Genomic DNA, 19,936 nt, shown 5'->3' with positions numbered 1-19,936 from the left:
ATATTTAACAAAACATTGTCACATTGGGACCACCGCTCTGATGTAATGCTGTGTCTCAGAGACAGAAGCTGGCTCCTGGACTGGCAACACAAGTTAGCATATTGTGTACTGCGTTTAACAGCCTTGGACAAAGAGTACTGACTGTATGTAGTGCAAATGCTGACTAAATGGCCACCATGTTCCTTGCTTTCCTAGAATGAGGCAGCTGATAAAATGTGTAAAACCATCACTTAAAAGCAATCATACGGATCATGAATAAAAACATGTATAAAAATGTGAATAAAGCACAAACCGTAAAACTAAGCTAAAACAGGGGTGTCAAACCCAGATTCTAAAAGGGTCCTCACATAACTATATCCTGGGTTTTGGTGAGACAGACTGTAAGGCTGCTGGCACTTATGGCCTCCTGCATCCTGCTAGTAACAAATGCATGTTTGCATCTGTGGGCTCTGCAGAGGGACCTGAAGTTGAAATTGGCACAGCATCAGGAAAATCTCTCTGACATGGTCCAGATCTCAGTGGGTACTGTGAAAGATCTCCAGTGGGGGCAAATGAACTGCAATTGGGTCAGCAGCATATCCCTCTCCCTTGCCTAACCATATTGGCAGTAGTGACAGAAGCATTACTCCTGGGATGAGGTGGTCATCTTGGAGAGGTGGAGATCAGAGGACTCTAGTCTCCAGCAGAGTTCCAGTCCTGGATACCTGCCAGGCAGCAAAGTGGGCTTCCCTGCACACGTTCACCAAACATTACTACCTGGACAGTTAGGACTTTCGTGATGAGCATTTTGTCCATTCGGTCCTGCAGGACTTCCTCCGTTGAAACTGGTCCGCAGCCCCACCTCCAGGGTTGGTATTGCTTGGGCATCTATTCTAAGGCAAGAAACCTGTAGCTGGAAGTCTCTATCAGATAAACAAGTTACTTACCCTCGCCTTATCTTGTAGAGACTATATCTAGCTGCAGATTCCTTACTAGCCTACACATCCTCCCTCTCTGCAAACTGATTTCTAGAGACAGGGCTACTACCCTTTTCGGGCCCTAGTTTTCCACATCAGTGGTGAGTGATCTTCTTGGCTCTGCACTACTGGTGAGGAAAATCATGAAAAGAAACTGATGTCAGCCCACCAGGGTGGCACCTATATAGCAATGCACACAATGCATGCGGAGCCGATTGACACCACCTACTGGTGCGCAGGGGTACTGCTCATGAAAAATCTTCCAGATTCAGTCTGAAGCATAGGATAAGGAATCTGCAGGGAGGATACAATCTCTACCAGATAAGGCATTATAGACTTGTTCACTAAGCAGCTGTCTGGGAACAACCCTGCAACATCAGCATAAGAGTCCTAAATTTCTAACATACTGAGACAGTTCTTGTTGCCTACATGGTGACTAATAGCAGCATAATCAAAGGACAGAAAGCACAGGTGTTCAACACCACTCAACAAATATGGGATGACACTCAGCAGTAGTATACATTAGTCTGTGATTTCTGAGAGTGAGAGACAACACTGCCCAGAACTGGAAGCTGATTCTGTGACTGAAAGAATGTGACAGGATTCACCAGCCACTGTACCCAAGTGCTGGAGGAGAAGCCAGCAAAAGGACACCATGGAAAACAGTATAGCTGGTAGCACACCCACACACATAATTTCTTGTCTAGTCAAAACACCGGAAATGCTGGTCTGCTTTTGTCTTTTCTATTTGTATTCTTGGGCTAGGTGTGTGGGAAGTGGCAGTCTATTCCTATTTTGTTGGCTGCTGTATTGTAGCCCTTCCGTGTCAATGAATAATGGATTCTTTGACTACTGTCCGTCCCAATTTTAGCTTCTAAAGATAAGGTCACCACATTACAAATGAAAATAGCTTAGTGAATTTAGCCCATTATATCTGTAGACTGCTACTGATTAATGTGTTTACTTACATTTAAGGTTAGTGGTGATTTAATTCAAGTGTTGATTGATATTAAACACTAAATGCCCTATTCACAAAAAAGAAAGAAGTAAAAACAGAAAGTTATGCCAGCACCTGAGGACAAGTTATCTGTAATTCTGAAAGATTCCCTGGAGTATGCCTGGAAAGCTGTGCCCATCTGTGAAACTCTATTCAATATCCTTTTGAAAAGTCATTAGTCTGTTCAGGTAAATTACACAAGTTAGAAGATAAACACAGTATTCGTATTATTGCCTAAAAACAAATGGTATGCACCTAAAGCACTCTAAGAAACTATATTTTGTCAAGAACGGTACAAATGTAATGATGAATACACATTGGTGATGCTCCTCTATATGTCTAATTACTGCTGTGTGTTTTCAAGTTTTGATATTAGACGTGAGTAAGATATTTATGATAATGAAGAAGGAGTGTGGCATGTAATAGATGTCAGGAGCCGTTTAAAAATCAGTTAGGTTGTCATTCAATGAGTTCCATTGATTCTGCCCTCAAAGTCCAACTACCAAACAATTTAATTCACCATGTTACTAAAGGCATAGGCCTCTCCAGGTGCACATTGTTGGACACTTAAGATAACGCTTCAAAACTGTTTTAAAATGGCAGCCAATTTACATTCTTTGATGAGAACAGCTGAGGCTCTTGGATATGCTTCCATTCATATCTGGAACACACATGAAAACAAACCTGGGCATACTTGACTAAAAACTCTCTCTTCCTCTTTCGCACGGGGAAATTTACTAACACTTTGCGTCAGGTTTGCCTCACAAAAGTGCCACAACAACAGGGTAGAGTGTTTTGTTGGCATATGCTTTACAAAGGTACCTAAAGTAAGACAATGCAGTGCTGCTTTGTACTTTGAAGCAAATCCCTGTCTACTAACATTTGAAGACAGGGATTGGCGCCAAAACATTACGCCTCCTCGGGGAAGGCATAATAGTGGTGCACATTTTAAAAGTCTCCACACTTTACCAGTTTTGTAGATATGCTGTACTGTACAGCACACATATAAAGTGAGTAAAGTATTAACCTATGTCAAATAATAGTTTTTGTACTAAAGGGCACCCTTCCAGTAAAAATCCTATGCTTGACAATATCCACACACACTTGCACTAAGGCACTTTCTCTCTCGGACACAATGCACCACAGCAGCCAGGATCAGATTAGGACAGAAAATAGGCCCAAGCACCAAAGTAAAAGTGATCCCCATTACCACAGCCACTGGTAGTAGGAATGCGGGGTCCTGCAGCCTCATCAAAATAATCAATCTGGTGTTCAGAAGGTGAATGAGCATTAAAGAGGTCTTTAAAGTTTGTTTTTATCTTTTTACATCTGCTGTGCATTAAAAGACAGAGGTCAAATATCTGGTTATATCTTCTGTCAAATTGCTGCTTATTCTTTTAACACGGAGACTGGTGTTTTCTTTCTATGACTGCAAACACCGAGCATTTTGTAAAGTGAATTATGCAGGGATAAAGGGAGTGTAAAATGAAAGGTTGTAGGATGTCATTTTTTAGCACACAAAATGTAATAAACTGTAAACGAACTGTACAAAATATTCAAAATACATCAGTGGTTAGGAAAGCACAAATGAAGCAAATTCTGGAGTTTTATGGAAATAGATTGTCCACAAAGCCTATTCAGTGATGTAACAATGCACTGTGAAAATTGTTCCAGTACCACTGCCCATTAGTGAGATTAGAAAAAAGTGGCCCTTGTTTGGAGTATTTGTGAACTCATATAGACTCATTATACGTGTTTTGCAAGGTATAGGAAGCTGCATGGATTTATGCTTGCTGCAGGCAACGATTTTTTTTATATCAGAGAAATTAACAGTAAAAACCGACCCAACGGGCCCACAAAAGCCAACCAGCGGGCCCACACAACGACCTTTCAGACCAGCCCATCAGACACTGCCTGATTGTCCTATAGGCCAGTACCACCCTGGCAGCAGCTACTGTGCCGTGTAACTGCACTTGTAAGCCAATAGCACATGCATGGATGCCCTAAGGAGAGGGCTTGCACAGTTGTGCTTGGCCAACCATGGGCATATTCCAATTTCATGACCTTTGAGCCTTGATTTGTGACCTTTGCCTATGGTTTCCTACAGGTTATTGAATGTATTTCTGTACCGCTGCTTGGAAAGGCACTCTACAGCATATATATTTTTTTTTATTATTGATGCTATTTAACGATTTATGATCACATGGGAACAGCAAATGCATTCGAATGCACATTACTAGATAGCATTTTTAGCAAATATGTGTTACGTTGTTGTAAATGGCTTTGATCACAGCAGATGTCTGTATGCAGCAAGTATTGTAGGCAGCCACTTATGAGTTGCCGTGGTCTCGGTAAATGTTTTCAGTAAGCAGCCAGCGTGGTATGTTTGTGGTCAGCTGTGATCACAGCGGCTGGTGTAGCTTTATTAACAATTTACCGCCGTCCCCTTTTGATTCCACAAGGGGCTTTCCCCACGAATGAGGAGGACACGGTGAGTGAAGGGCGGACACAAGAGGGGCTGCTTGTGAAATGAGAAAGAACAAATGGGTGTAAGCCACCTGTGAGAACACAACACACGAAGCGCATCCTGCAGCCATAGCTTTGGGGGGGTGGGGGGCGCGGGGCGCGAGGGCACATTCTGGCATGGGGTCGGCTTTCACTTTGAGGTAACAACACAGCTATGGAGGGACAACGGGCCCTGGAGTTAAAAGGAGGAACCCTCTCTGGGATAGGAATCAAAGAGGCAGTGGTTGGCAGACACCTTTCATGAGGTGTTACGTAGCTTCATATGGCTGTAAGAGCTAAGTATACATTAGTATAACGCTTCATATCGGAACTGGCTGTAATTGCAGCAACAGCATCTTTTGTAAATAAATGTGTAGTTCTTAGACTGCCAGTGTGGAGTATGGTCCCTGGTGTAAGGAGCGTGCCTTATTTTCTTTGTCTCGTCCAAGAACAGCCCTGGAAGCGTTCTGGGTTAGGGACGTGTAGTATACAGATCTGCTCTGTGGTAGGGCCAGCCCAAAGCAGGGTCAGGTGGAGAGTCATCCGTGTTGTATCCTGTTCTGCGTGGTATAGGGGTATGCCTATGCTCAGTGTGGTGGGAACTTGTAACCGGTTAATGCCTACTGCCGTTACGCTAAATTCCCAGACCAGGCTGCTCGTAGAAGGGCTCATCATGGTCCTTTCTTCCTGGGCCTCTGAGCTGACCGGGTGCAGGCTAGATACGGGACTATACAAGGCAACATGGAGACACTTTAGAGACCTACCTGCTTGGCTTTGCCCTGTACACTTGTGCTCATGCCGGACACAAGCGTAGCTCTACATTTTTACAATGCACCTCTTTTTTACAAGTGGTTAAGGAGAGGATGAATTGGACAGGATTGGTATTTTATATCCTCTGCCGCGCGCTCCCATCGCTCAGCGGAGTGAGGCAGAGGGCCCTGCTGACGTCAGTACGACTCTGCTCCCCGGTCCAGCCGAGGATGGGGTGAATGCCTTGAGCCTAGTGCACACTCCCAGGATGTGCATGTGAGAGGACACAGGTGTGCATCACTTGTACTCATTGGCCAGTCCTTCCGCTACACAAGTGTCCCTTTGTGCATAGAGGACTTGTGGGTTCTGCAGTCCCTGTGGCAAGACTTCTATATAGTAGGTCTGCAGCTTTTTAACCTTCCCAGTACCAGCACCGCACAGAGAGAGGTGTGATATTGTGTCCAATGTCCTGCCCACAGAGCTCTGAAACCTAATCCTGGTTTTAGATTGTAACCGAAAATTGCAAGATTCTTGGCAAATTAATTATGGCCTGATTCACAACGTTTTTGGGCTTGCATGTGGAACGTGTACCCGCAATCGGAAATGTCCATATCTTAAATCACGTTCTATTTGAAGGGAACAATGTGGTAAACTGTGTGAAGCGGACAGCCTTTTGGGACTTCTTTACAAAAGGCAAGGAAAGGTATGTTGAACCTTATTTTTCGTAGTAAAACTCCCATAGTGGGAAGTAAGTTTCTGACGTTGTTGAAATTCTCAAAGACTTTCAAAAATATTCCTCAAAAACTCCAACAGGTGAAGTTGTGCAGCACTATTTAAGTGCATTATCTCTCCTAACTTTATTTTTGATACTTCACAGGACCAATATTTTTTTCCCATGGCAAAACTGCCTGCACCCTCATACAGTAAGTGACTTTTCCCTCACCACTCACATTCTAGAAAGGCACTCAAACCTTAATTTGAGCCAGTGGTTGTGGGTGGGGTCCACCACCAATCATTTTTGGGGACCAGCAATTATTTTTCCTCAAATGACTGATCTGGTGCAAACGAGAGAAAAACACAAAAGGAGGTGGAAGCGAAACGTGCGCAAACAGTGACAACGCAAGGATGAAAAAGTTTGTTGATGGAATAAAGAGACACGAGGTGGAATCAATTCTACACAGCCTGGTATTCAGCAATCCTGACATCTGTCAGTGCAGCCACAGGGTTCTGAGAAACCTTTGGGCACTTAGGGGCATATTTATAATTTTTGGTGCAAAGCTGCACTGATGCAGTTTTGCATCAAAAGGTTTTGCACCGGGTTGCACCAACCTTGAGCACCAGCCGGGCACCATATTTATTGAATGGTGCAAGACGGAGCAAAGGGTAGGCTAGCGTAAAAAAATAATAATACGTTAGCCAGGTGGGGGTGGCGGTATGGGTGAAAGGGGTTTTGCACCAAAAAATGAGGTTAGGCAGGTTAGAGTAAAAAGAAATTACTAACCAGCCTAGCGTCATTTTCTGATGCAAAACCATCCATACCACATGACTCCTGTCTTAGAAAAGACAGGAGTGATGCCCACCACCCCAATGGCCAGCACAGGGGACCAGTGTACCCTGGGCATGGCCATTGCACCTAGTGCCATGTAAGGGGCCCATTTTGGGGCCCCCAATGGCACTTAAAAATAAAAAACTTACCTGTACTTACCTATACTTACCTGGGATGGGGACCCCCATCCTCTGCTGTTCCCCTGGTGTGGGTGTGGGTGTCCCTGGGGCATGGGGATGGCACCTGTGGACCTATTCCATAGTGTTCCACCATGGCATAGGCCCACAGGTCCCCTAACGCCTGTCCTGACCCAGGCATTAAATAATGGTGCAAAGCAAGCTTTGCACCATTATTTGACCCCTCCTCCCCCTGTGCGTGATTTTAGCACAGGGGGATAAATATGGTGCTAAGGCCATGGAGTCATTTTTTGCATGGGAAGACCTACCTTGCATCTCATTGAGGCAAAGTAGGTTCCCATGTCCAAAAAATGACTTCAACTCCATAACTTTGGCTAAATATGGAGTTAGGTTTGCACCGAATTTGCGTTAAAAAAAAAATGACGCAAATTCGGCGCAAAACAAGTTTAAATATGCCTCGTATTTCACAAACTAAGCACTAAAGGATCTTACAACTGCCCTTGACAGCAGGTTTTGTATTTCTTTAGAGTGGGACACTACCTTAAAATTGACAGTGAAACCTACAAACGTAAAGGGTTTTGGGTATGCACCAAGCTGTACAGGTAGATCTAACCAGGAACACTAGTAAACCTAGACCTTCAACAGAATTTGTGATTTGATGAATTCCATAATATTAGTGAAGGATTCTGTATTATCAAACGCATTGTGTACTGAGACTATTACGTTAATCCTGATTCTATGAATTAGGATTGGGAATTTCTAAGGGAACATGAACATTTCACTGCGCCAAATCATTTAAAAGTGCACCCAGAAATGTTATTGCACTGCACCAATTTAGCCCCTTCTGTCCACCTTCTGGTATTAAAATTCAATTTCAAAAGGGCTGAAGATGACAAACTTGCAATGATACATTTTTCTTTAAATTAGGCCCTTATTCTTAGGCGGCACAACGGATGACCATGTAAACTGTAGTTAACACGCAAAAAATCATAAGTTTTAGGGTATTCAGAAACGGCCTGCAAGTCACAGGATATCCTGGTAACACACAAAATGGATGTCCTGTAAAAAAAGGTGCGGTGTAGGACTTTCCAGAATGGGAGCAGGGAAGGGTACACCCGCCATGTTTCACTGGAATGTAGTGGCAGGGGATTCTTCACGAGGTAATCTTTTCTCTGCAGGGGAAGAAAGCACTTGAGCAATAAATGAGTTTCTCCACATTCCGCCATGCATAACCACAGCAATAAAAAGTCGGCTGGGAGCATGACTAGAAATGTATGATTTCGGTCATTGCTTAATTTGTAAATACATACATGCCGGTGCCCAAAGCCCTCCTCTTAAACATGGGGCTGCTGCAATTAAATGTGGGAACACGGAATACTGAGGCCACCTAATCCTGAAGCCATCTCGGGCCTCTTCAATCCATTTAAAGTACTCCCTACCCTTCCAGCTCACTTCTGCAGTTTTCTGCTTTGTACCATTTTTACGCTTTTTCGTTTTTCTCTTCCTCCATCTTTGCCATGTGTGTCTTTTGCTCGCAGCAAATGCTTGAGGCAGAAGAACAAACGCCGGCCCTCAAAAATAAGTGCCGGTGCTCAGCACCGGAAAAAACAAGCACCAATTAAGCACTGATTTCTGTACATAAACATGCACACACCTACTGAATTTTGTGTAGCAGAAAAACTGGACATCCATTACATTGTAGACACAAGTCTACAAAGTGTAGATGTTCAATTTTTTTCACGAATCTTCGTGTTCGTCAATGCATAAATATGTGTGACGCAAATGTGTAAAATATGTAAAGCCCATTTGATGTACACAAATCACAAGTCATCTCCAATCCACTATTGATAGCGAGTGTTAAAATGCTCCCTTACTGTGTTGGCACAACACGATATAACAATACATGCAACCACACGGTGTGTTTTCCAGTTTGTTGGTCGCGTAGATCAGGACAAATATCCTCCACATTTCTAAAATTAAATCACAATTGAAATTAAACCAAAGGACTGTGATTATGTGGCAGATTCGAGTCTCCAAATTATTCTGAACACAGAGTTAGGAAAATTATCATAATAAAAGAGTTTGGAACTATACGCTTTTGGGAAATATTCAGCTGGTGTAAATTAGGCGCATAATGTTTGGCACAGGATGCCTGCTGCCTTCTGCGCCGTTAGAACAGGCGCTCACCCCTTGGCCAGCTGGCCACGCTCCCCACAATAATTTGTAGGCACCCTCAGAAATCATTCCGTGTAGGCATTTATCTGAAGCTAATACTAACGTGCATTTATGTGTCAGTGGTGGCACATTTAGAGGAAATGTCAGGCAACAAGAATAACAATAAAAATAGCTATTATTAACAATACATTTAACATCATTATTGATGTTACAATAATTATGTTATTTTAATAAAATTATTATAGGACGTCAATCTCCGATAGTCTTCAGGATTTTTTTCCATTTTGGGTTTGAATCTCACTAGAAGTAGTTTTATTTTGTTCAGGTTAAACAAGAAAATGCACAAATTCGCCATGCTGCGGTAATTATACACTGGGACTCAAGACAACACTCTATTGTTGGTAGGTACTAGTATAGCAATTTCCATATCCCTTACGAGACCTACAGCACTGTTTTGATTGGTGAGTAAGCAGCTACCCTACCCTATCCCGTATCGTTTACATTGCGCCTCATAACCTGGACAAGGTCACACAGTGGTCAGGCTTTAATGTCTTCCCTGAACACCTTTTGATTGATTGCTTCAAAAGGTGTTGGTAGTGGTTTGGCAAAAGTTGGGCGCACTATATGTGGCGTGGAGAAAGGGGAGAATCGGTGCATTGCATAAGCACAGATATAAGCACAGAGGTGGGGAACATTAGACTGCCAAGTGATAGGGTGTTCATACTCGCTGGTTTTGCCTATACTTCCAGGTGATTGGTGGAAGAGCTCCATTTAAGACCACCTATGACATGTAGCAGTTGCCTGGCAACGTGTTGTGAGTTGTTGTGCTTCTCTGCTTTCTCACCTGGGTTCACTCCTCTTTCACTCATGTTTATTATTGTGTCCACTCTCAGTGCCCTAGTGGTAGATCTCCCATTAGGAGTTCCTTTCTCTCTGGTGCTGTTATTGCTTGCTCCCACGCCACTTGCCTCATAGCTTTTACTTTTGGTTTGGCAGTGGCGACCTGGAGCCCTTAGCTGGATTCCAGGTCTGCTTAAGGCTTAGCACCGCAACGTACACCACCAAAACTGAGAAGACTCTCAAAACACAAATATGCTGTATGTGCTCATCCCTGCTGTATTCTCTCCTACAGCCGGATCAGTCAGCCTCTGCCCTCCAACATCAAGGTAGTGTTGTGATGTCCCTTGACTGAGACCATTCCATTTTGGAGAGTGAGGTCCCGCCTGTTCTCTGTCTAGTACTTCTTTTCTTTCTCTCTCACACATTCCGCATCTTGAATCTGACACATCTTTATAGTCACAGACTTATGTTATATATTGGGTCAAACAAACAAAGGCTCCTGGGTGTTTTCCACAGTGATAAAGAGCACCATTTGGTAGCACTGTGATCTGTGTGGCAGAGGAGCGACCATGCCCAACTCCACTGACGTTTTGTGTGTCATTTGGATCAATTTATGCAATATACTGAATTTGAGGCAACCCAGCTCATTGCTATCTGCTGATCCCGCCTCGCTAAGCTTTTGCAAGATCTGTAGAGTACCAGAAGCACTGGTGAAGTAACCGCAGGCATCACACAGTCATCAGTGCCAACCCTACTGGTAGATTATTATTTTAACTCCATTGCCAACTCTTCAGGGGCAGGCCTTTGTTTTAGAAAAAGTTATTGGCTAAGACTCGAGCATGTGCATGAGAGTTGGCATGCATGCATTCTCATATGCATAGCATAGGAGGTAGAAATAGAACTTTGGCCTGCTACTACCTTACATGGTGTTGGACCGCTCAGTATTTTAGCTGTGTGAGATTGGTGCTGCACTCACCGGCTGGACACACACATGCACCTCTACTCTCAAGCTCACAGCCGGAAACCACTATTGTAATTTAAATAAATTTACCCCAAACCCTTAAATCTCGCCCCTGTAACACTTAAGGCCCAATTATAGGTTGGACACAGCTGTATTCCCTGGTGAGATACTGCTCCATCCAAATATAACTGGTATAACTAAACCACTGTTCCTGAATAGAGAAATCTAGGATGTATAATAACGTGAGGCTCGGAATGCAAGCGCACAATAGCCCCAGTCTCTGCCCAGCCCATCTCCCATGGCACAGGGAGAACATAGCACCCTCATTCCTGCCAGACCACAGCATCTGTAGTCCCCTGCTGCCCTACAGTGCCAAACCCACACTTTCATTACCACTTGCTAAGAGGAGCAGGTATACGAAACAGGTTTGTCCCCAGATTGGTGGCATAGCTTGCAGATTTAGACCTGTTTTTTCCGGGTCTGCATTTTATTCCCCTTTCTGGTGGCAAATACTCAGATAGATTTATGTGCATGGATACTGGCTGGAAACATTATTTCCAGTTATGTAATATCCTTGCATATATATATATATACGGTCACCTGATAATCAGGCCTTAGAGTATGAAATCCCTGTGGGTCAGGACACCCTCACGCATGGCCCCACTGCATGTAGCGTGTAGACGGATGTGCATGATTACTCTAGACTCCTAAAACCAAAAAGACTGGAATAAATATACTGCAAAACAACATCAGATACAAGGGCGAAAGCATGTTTTCAATAGACTGGTACCTTGCATTTCAGGCCAAAGTACCATACTCATGGAGTTTTCTGCATAAAGAAGAAACCTGCCATAATATACAGGCTTATGTGCTTGTGGAGCAGGGGGGCGGGTTGTCAGAGGGGAAGAGAAATTAAAAGTAATATGATAAAGTACTTCTAGTAAAATTCCTTTATCTTGCTCTTATTATCTAAATGTTTCTCCGGGGCTCTTCCAATTTTTACTGAGATGTCCCAATCACTGTCAATTTTGAAACAACTAAGTATAACTATGGGGATAGTGGTGCACATGTCCTCGGATGTTCATGGGTATTTGTGTTTCTAACTGAGTGCACCCATTTTTAAAATATACATTTATCAAAAAATACCTAACAAAATTGTCTACACCGTATTATATAGCATTCCTCCTCGGTGTCTGTATTCTGAGAAAACTCAGAAAATCTCTCTTACTGCATGTCCCACGTTTCTTCGTCAACCCACGCCCGGAATCCATGTTTTTCCCTCTGTCGGTCATAAGACTTTGTAGTCAGGTGTGTTAACCTCTGAATTGCCAGTTTTTCTCTTTCTTCTGTTTATCTTTTTACCTACGTGCTTGCACGATTATATATGCAAACTAAATATAAACATTTTACAGTGTTGTTGTTTTTATAGGCGACAGTGATGGATACTAATGTTTCATGTTCATTGATCCAAAACATTTCCCATTTATTTAGGTTATCCTCTCTATAGTGGGAAAACTGTACCAGTACTTGGCACATTTTGTACTTGTTTCACTTTGTATACATTCTGCAAAATATCTAGCTATCATAGATCTGTGGTTACCTCATTCCATCTCACTATTGCATTCCTGTTGCTTTGCCCTACATATGCCAAACCCAAGAGGTATTTAATTAAGTACATGACATCATTAGAATTACAGGTATAGTCAACATTTATCTTGATTGACTTACCCAGGTGATGATGATTGACTGCAGGTCCTTTTAAGGTATAATTACTGTTGATATACAATAAACATGGGTACATTCCTTTCTGCTTTTACTCTCACGGGTGTTGATTTGTGTTCTCTTTGATCTTTTCTACTCCTATAAATGTTTCCCACGGATTGCATCATCTGTTTTATGCAAACATGTACTTTTCTGAAACGTTTGAAGCATTTACTTATAAAAGTTTTTATATTTTCTCTTTTTTTGTTTTTCCATCATTTGCTTTCATTTTAGCGTCCATCAGCAGATCTCTATATTGGCTCTTTGTTTTAACTTCTCTAGTAGCCACCACCACCCTTCTTTTCCAGATATTGCTCATCTGATATTTTTTCAAGCAGAACATCTGGCTTCATTGTATGGCTTGCATTGTTAGGTTTTCCGCCTGCCTCGTTCAGCACAAGAAAAAAGAAGAGTGGCAAGTGTGCTGCATGTGGGCTGCCGGGTTCATCCTGCCCAGGGACTTGCTTCAGCCTAAGATGGGTGTAGTCAGTGCTTGAAATGGAAAAATAGAAGTGCAGGTACTCTGTGCCAGAGTACCTGCCTATTTCTGAGAAGTGCCGGTACTCTCTAATTAAAAGCATTACGTTTTTCCCAAGAAGTGCAGGTACTCTCCCTCTCAAAATAAAAAAGTGCTGGTACTCAGTACCGGACAGTACCGGCCCATTTAAAGCACTGGGTGTAGTGTTATGGGCAGATAGTGTGTGGGTCGTGGGAGTTCCTCCATTCACTAGCACATACCGGTATTGGCAGGTGGGTGGTTTAACTCCATGCTGCTTACACTCAAAGCAAGAGATGTGTTTCCATATCCTGTGGTCTCTCTTCCCTGACGGGCATCATGCAGGGGGTTGGCGGCCTCCTGCCCACGTTTATCAAAAGTTGTATGCTGAGTCCAATCAAATGTGGTACCTAACTTCTTGTTCTTTGTTTATCTTCTTCCAAGTCATCTTCTAGTATATAGCAAACCCTTTTCTGAAGGAACAATACATTGCAACGAACCTTGTTCATTTACTAGTATTTCCTCGCCAACTGAAGTCTTGTGGAATTTTACTTGGGATTTACCTGTTGATATGTGGTTCTTTTTGCCAGTCATTCCATCCACCCTTGGAGGTTTTTGACACTTGATTTTTCCTCCTCCTAGTTGTTTCTTTATGGATACACCTACTGGCAGCTGCTACTCCCATCAGTCTGTATAGTGACTATAGAAGGGAATTTCCTTTACCTCAGAGAGAAGCCCTCCTAAGTAAAAGAACGACCGTCGTGACCAGCCTTGGACACCTATGAGTTTTTGTAGAAGGAAGCTTCCTGGGTCTAAAAATGTATCTTTGACTGCAGTTTTTTGCAAACATTGTTTTGTTACAGGTTTTCCTCAATTTATGTCAATGTACTTTGAGGAAACGAACAGGTTTCCTATGTAATTGAAACTGTAGATGTGGATTTTGTGCATTAAGATTTTCATGAAATTCAGTCAGTTCATGTTGGAAACTGGGTTACTGGTTGGGGGACACTACTCAAGCAGCAACCATAATCTCTGTCAGGGTGAGACACAATCAAACCCCAATTTAACATGTGCTCAACCTTCTGGTAGTTTGGCACAAAGCAGTCTGTGTGTAAAGTATTTATGCAGCACTTCACACAGTAATAAAGGAAAAACACAACACATGAAAAATCCCACACTAACTCAGAAAAATACAGTAATATGTAATAAATTATTTGAAACTAAAACTACAAATATCCAATCAGTCGGATCAGAGATATGTAGTTTTAAACATTTAGGTGGAAATAATGCCTAGAAGCACAAAGTGCCAATTGTGATTATCTGGTCCTGCCAGACCAGGACAAAGTCACAAGTTCAGGCCGAATACAATGGAGCGTGCATTTTCTACAGGGACCAAGTTAGGCCCACTGAACAAAGGTACTTAAATCCTGATTTGAGGAGCGCTGCAAGCTCCTGCATTGAGGACGCATTATGCAGCAGCGGTTCTGAGGAGCTGCAGTGTGGAGTCCTGCATAGTCACTGAGGATTCCATCAACGAGGAGCTTGCAAAGTCCTGTGTCATTATGTAGGATGCTGTCGACGAGGGACTTGCGATGGGAAGGCCTACATCAACGTCAGTTCAGAGAATGCTGCAATACAAGGTCTGGTGTCGGGGATGTGTCACACTGCAGCAGTTCTGAAGGGGATGCGAGGAGATGTGTTGCGCTGCATTGGTTCTGCTTCTCAGGACCACAACTGAACTGGCAGAGCACCTTCCGGCCCACTTCCAAGAGTCCAGGATTGGGGAGGCACCACTTGGGAGGTAGGATTCACAGCAGACAAAGTTCAGGTGCTGGATTCAAGGAAGCTGAAGCCTTTTCTGTCCCTGAGGCTTTCATCAGGAGACCAGTCAACTAGCTCTTGGAGTCATTCTCGTGGTCCTGTGTTCAAGATGCAGGTCCAGTCCTTTTACTCAGGCAGCAGAATAGCGGTCCTTCTTGCAGAGTAGCACAGCAGTCCTTCTGAGTCTTTCAGCGGTGTACTGAAGAGTTCAGTGTGATGTCCATCATTTATACTTGGTGCCCACTTTGAAGGAGGAGGTGTCTGGAATTTCCTGGCCCCAGCTTGACTGGGATCACAAAAGACTAGTGGCAAACCCTTTGTGAGTGTGCTCAGGCAGAACCTTTGTGATGTGCAAGTGTGTGTGAAAGCTCCTTTCCCTCATCAAGTCAGAGATGGCCCCTCCTGTTAACACCTATTGCCCTTTGTCTCACTGTCTGGGAGCAATACACAAAGACCAACTGCCAGCTACACCTTGTCATGTGCAGGCATCAAATGGTTAGAACAAGTAAATGCCATGTTTCTAGAAGTGGCATTTTCAGAATTGTGACTTAAAATCCAACTTTACTATTAAAGAGGGTTTAAATCTACAATTCAATAGACACCAAACTTGAAATCCCTATCTTGTCCCAATTTAAAGTTATCACATATTAAATATAATAAGTTAACCCATTGTTATCCTATGGGAGGGGTAGGTGTCAGAGTAGGGAAAAATTGATTTAGGAGTTTTTCACTACCAGGGCATGTAAAACGTAGAGGTACATGTCCAACTTTTTAAATACACTGCACCCTGCCCTCTGGGCTGTTTAAGGACTACCCAAGGGGTGGCTTATATGTATTAAAAAGGGAGGTTTGGGCTTAGGAAGATATTTATTTTGCCAGGTTGAAATGGCAGTTTAAAAACGGCGCACAAAGAAATTACTGACAGGTCTGAGACATGTTTAAAGGGCTATGTAAGTCGGTGGCACAATAAGTGCTGCAGGGACACAAGTAATATTTAATTTATAGGTCCTGAGTACATGTAGTACCACTTTTCTAGGGACTTATAACTAAATTAAATATGCCAATTGGGTGTAAGGCAATGTTACCATGTTTAAAGGAGCGAGCACAAGCACTTTGGCACTGGTTAGAAGTGGTAAAGTCCTAATCCTTATTCACACTTCGTATGAAGGTATGCAGATTGAGGGGCATATTTATACTCCGTTTGCGCCGAATTTGCGTCGTTTTTTTCGACGCAAAACTAACTCCATATTTATACTTTGGCGTTAGACGCGTCTAGCGCCAAAGTTCATGGAGTTAGCGTCATTTTTTTGCGTGAACACCTTCCTTGCGTTAATGATATGCAAGGTAGGCGTTCCCGTCTTAAAAAATTACTGCGATGCATATGCGTCGTATTTATACTCCCGGGCAAAAATGACGCCCGGGAGTGGGCGGGACTAAAAAACCCGCATTTGCGCTGGATTTTAGCACCTGGGTCAGGGCAGGCGTTAAGGGTCCTGTGGGCTCAGAATGAGCCCAGAGGTGCCCTCCCCTGCCCCCAGGGACACCCCCTGCCACCCTTGCCCACCCCAGGAGGACACCCAAGGATGGAGGGACCCACCCCAGGGACATTAAGGTAAGTCCAGGTAAGTTTTTTTTTTTCGTTTTTTTGTGGCATAGGGGGGCCTGATTTGTACCCCCCTACATGCCACTATGCCCAATGACCATGCCCAGGGGACAGAAGTCCCCTGGGCATGGCCATTGGGCAAGGGGGCATGACTCCTGTCTTTGCTAAGACAGGAGTCATTTCAATGGGGGATGGGCGTCGTAAAAAAATGGCGCAAATCGGGTTGTGGCGATTTTTTTTGCCTCAGCCTGATTTGCACCATTTCTGGACACCCATACGCCATTTTCCCCCTACGCCGGCGCTGCCTGGTGTACATCGTTTTTTTTAACGCACACCAGACAGCGCCGGCGGCTAACGCCGGCTAACGTCATTCAATAAATACGGCGCCCGCATGGCGCTTCAGAATGGCGTTAGCCGGCGCTAATTTTTTTGACACAAAACTGCATTGGCGCAGTTTTGCATCAAAAAGTATAAATATGGGCCTGAGTACCTCCATAGTGAATAGAGCCATTTTGTTTGATAACTCCTCTATGTTGTTTCATTGTGTAATAACATCCCCTGCAGGTATGTCAGTGTTTTACTAACCACAGGATTCAACAATTCACTTATAGATAGACAGTGGTTGCAGTACTGAATTTATTCCAGCTATTATTGGTCTTCCTGATTCATTCATTATAGTCCTACAGTATTGTTAGTATTTTAGTGTTTAGAAATTTGCGGGAGGATTGTGGTTTCCAATGTTTCTTGGCTTTTGCAACCTCTGCTGGTCTGATCACTGGTCTGTCAACAACCTCTCAATATACAAGGTGGTTCATTTGATTCTCACCGAATAACCTGGGAAAAAGTCAAAGATCACATGTTGTTTGCTTTTTCTGAATGCCACAGCCCAAGTCTGACAGTTTCCAATGGAAGGGCTTGAGGATAGCAGACTATCTTTACAAATCCACCACTACATATAAATCTCAAACCCGTACACAGCGTTTCTTACACTTCACTGCAAAGGACATTATTTTCCCAGAGACTGAACTTCACCATTAAAACTCTTAGCGGTATGTTCTATTTTGAACATTATTGAAAACGAAAACAACCTTCCAGAAGAATAAACAGAATTTCAAGATATGCTTAGGGAGAAGGGAACAGAATCTCTACCTCCTCATAGGGAATATGAATGTGCAATAGAATTGATTTCAAACTAAATGATTCTGCATGGTCGGATTTATCCATTGCCCATTAAAGAGGGTGAACATTTAAAGAAATATATTAAGGAAAATGTCGTGAAATGCCTCATTAGACATTCTGCATTGTCTGCAGGTGCTCCTATATTCTTCATCCCAAAATCCAGTGCGGAGTTGAGTGTGTGGAATGCTGAGAACTTAACAATATCACAGTAAAGAATCATTATCATTTACCATTAATTTCAGTCTTCCAAGAGCATGTCCACACTGCCAAGATCTTCACTTAACTAGATTTAAGTGGTGATTTTACCACCTCTAACCTTATCTAAGTAGATGATACACTAACTTGTTCCCAAAATCTGAAAAGGCACGGCAGCATATGCAAGTAGTTTTTGAGAGGTCCAAGAGGCCACTCCTTATATGATGAATGCTATAAAAGCATGTTTGAAGTTCAGTGATTACATTTCCTCGGATTTGATCTTTCAGATAAATGAATGAGTATAGACTCTAAACAAGTGACTGCGATAGTTGAATGGCCTAAACTCCACAATGTGAGGGAGATACAGAGGTCCCTAGAGTTTGCGAATTTTTGTTGACGCTTCACTGAATCCTTCTCTTCAGTAGCAGCCTCCATTATACAACTGACAAGAAAGGGAACATCATTCCAATCATCAACTGAAATGCAGCTTCACTACGGCTCCCATCTTAAGGCATGCTGATCAAAACCTGCTCTTTATTGTGATGCATCTTCACTCACCTTACTATCCATCCTGTCACAACGAGGACCGCTGACTTAAGTTGTGCATCGTGAAGCTTTCTTGTAAAGAACAAAATTACACTGGCTACGATATGGAATAATTGTCAATCAAAGGGACTTTTGTTCACTGGCAACATCACCTAGAGATGGCTTTATATCCAGTAACAGTGTATAAGTATCATAAAGATTAAAAATTCTTCAAAGCCTTGAAATGTACCAACTCTCAGCATGCTAGGTGGACATTATTTTACTCCAGGTTTCAATGCCAAATCACAATAGATGAGGGAAGGGCACAGAAAAGCAGATGCCCTGTCATTCCATTTGAGACCTGTGATAAACGACCCTCACATTCTGGCCCTGTAGCCTATCCACTTTAGAGGGATTTTTGACTCTGTTAAAAGCAGGTCTCTCCTCTTGGGATCCATAATGTCAGATTCAAGAAGATTACAAAGATGGCACCATTTGTTTCTTTCAAAAAGACAAACAGTTTTTTCTTCATCTGAATTACAGATACACAGCATCAAGGAGAAAAGAAGACATGTTACTAGAACGTTTTGGTGGGCCACTGTAAGAACAGATGTGGGCAAACATGTTAAACAATATTCCATTTGTGCCCATAAGAAGTCCTCCCATCAGAAACGAGCAGGCCCCTAAGTTCTGATAACTCCTGAGGGTCTCTGGAAAAAGATGTCTATGAATTTTATGATTAGGGGTGGACGAAGAATTCCACTCCACCAGCGGAGTTCATGGAGTTTTCCCCGTTCCGCACTGAGTGCGGAGTTCCGAAAAACTCCGCAAAGTGATGCAGAGCAGAGTTTTTTTCTCTTGCTCGCCAATGTTTAGTTGGTGAGCACGAGCGAGAAAAATTTATACATTCCTGAGCGTACGTGAGATTACTGAACTTGAGCAGTGGTGGGAGGCGGAGGTTTTTCGGCACTTGCCGAGGTTCCGCGTAGCAGACCGCCGCAAACTCTGCCCAGGCCTAATTATGATAGACCTTCCCTCTTCAATGAAAAACACCATAGTAATAATTGCAGTAGACTACTTTACTAAATGTACCTACTTCATTGCTGTGCCCAAATTACCAACGGCACCTCAATTCAGTATAATATTCTTGAAAGAGATAGCACAATTACATGGTTTACCTTTAGAGATAAATTTGGACAGAGATGTACAGTTCATTTCCAGATTTTAGAATACTTTACATTGTAGGTTCAGGACAACTTCAAGTCTACTAGCCTCTATCCCCAAACTGATGATTAGACCTACAGTTTGTTAGATGCTATACAATGAAGCAACAAAAACAGTTGGTTTGTGGCTACCCATAGCACCAAAGACTTATAATATATCGCTACATTCCTCCTTGGGTCACTCTCCTTTATTTAGTCCACCTCAGTCTCATCTGTTACGGCCGTACTTAACATCTCTTCACTACAGGCAGAAATATGTACATGGA

General features: G+C 43.0%; 1 protein-coding gene across 4 annotated transcripts in view; it reads right to left on the bottom strand.

The window, feature by feature from the left end:
* LOC138285719 (alpha-aspartyl dipeptidase-like) overlaps nucleotides 1-19,936 on the bottom strand; it is a 161,653-nt gene that overhangs the window by 74,997 nt on the left and 66,720 nt on the right. The gene's annotated exons all lie outside the window — the stretch shown is intronic.

The sequence above is a fragment of the Pleurodeles waltl genome, chromosome 3_1 (assembly GCF_031143425.1).
Source record: "Pleurodeles waltl isolate 20211129_DDA chromosome 3_1, aPleWal1.hap1.20221129, whole genome shotgun sequence".
Lineage (NCBI taxonomy): Eukaryota > Metazoa > Chordata > Amphibia > Caudata > Salamandridae > Pleurodeles > Pleurodeles waltl.
This window is presented reverse-complemented; position numbering and strand designations above follow the sequence as displayed.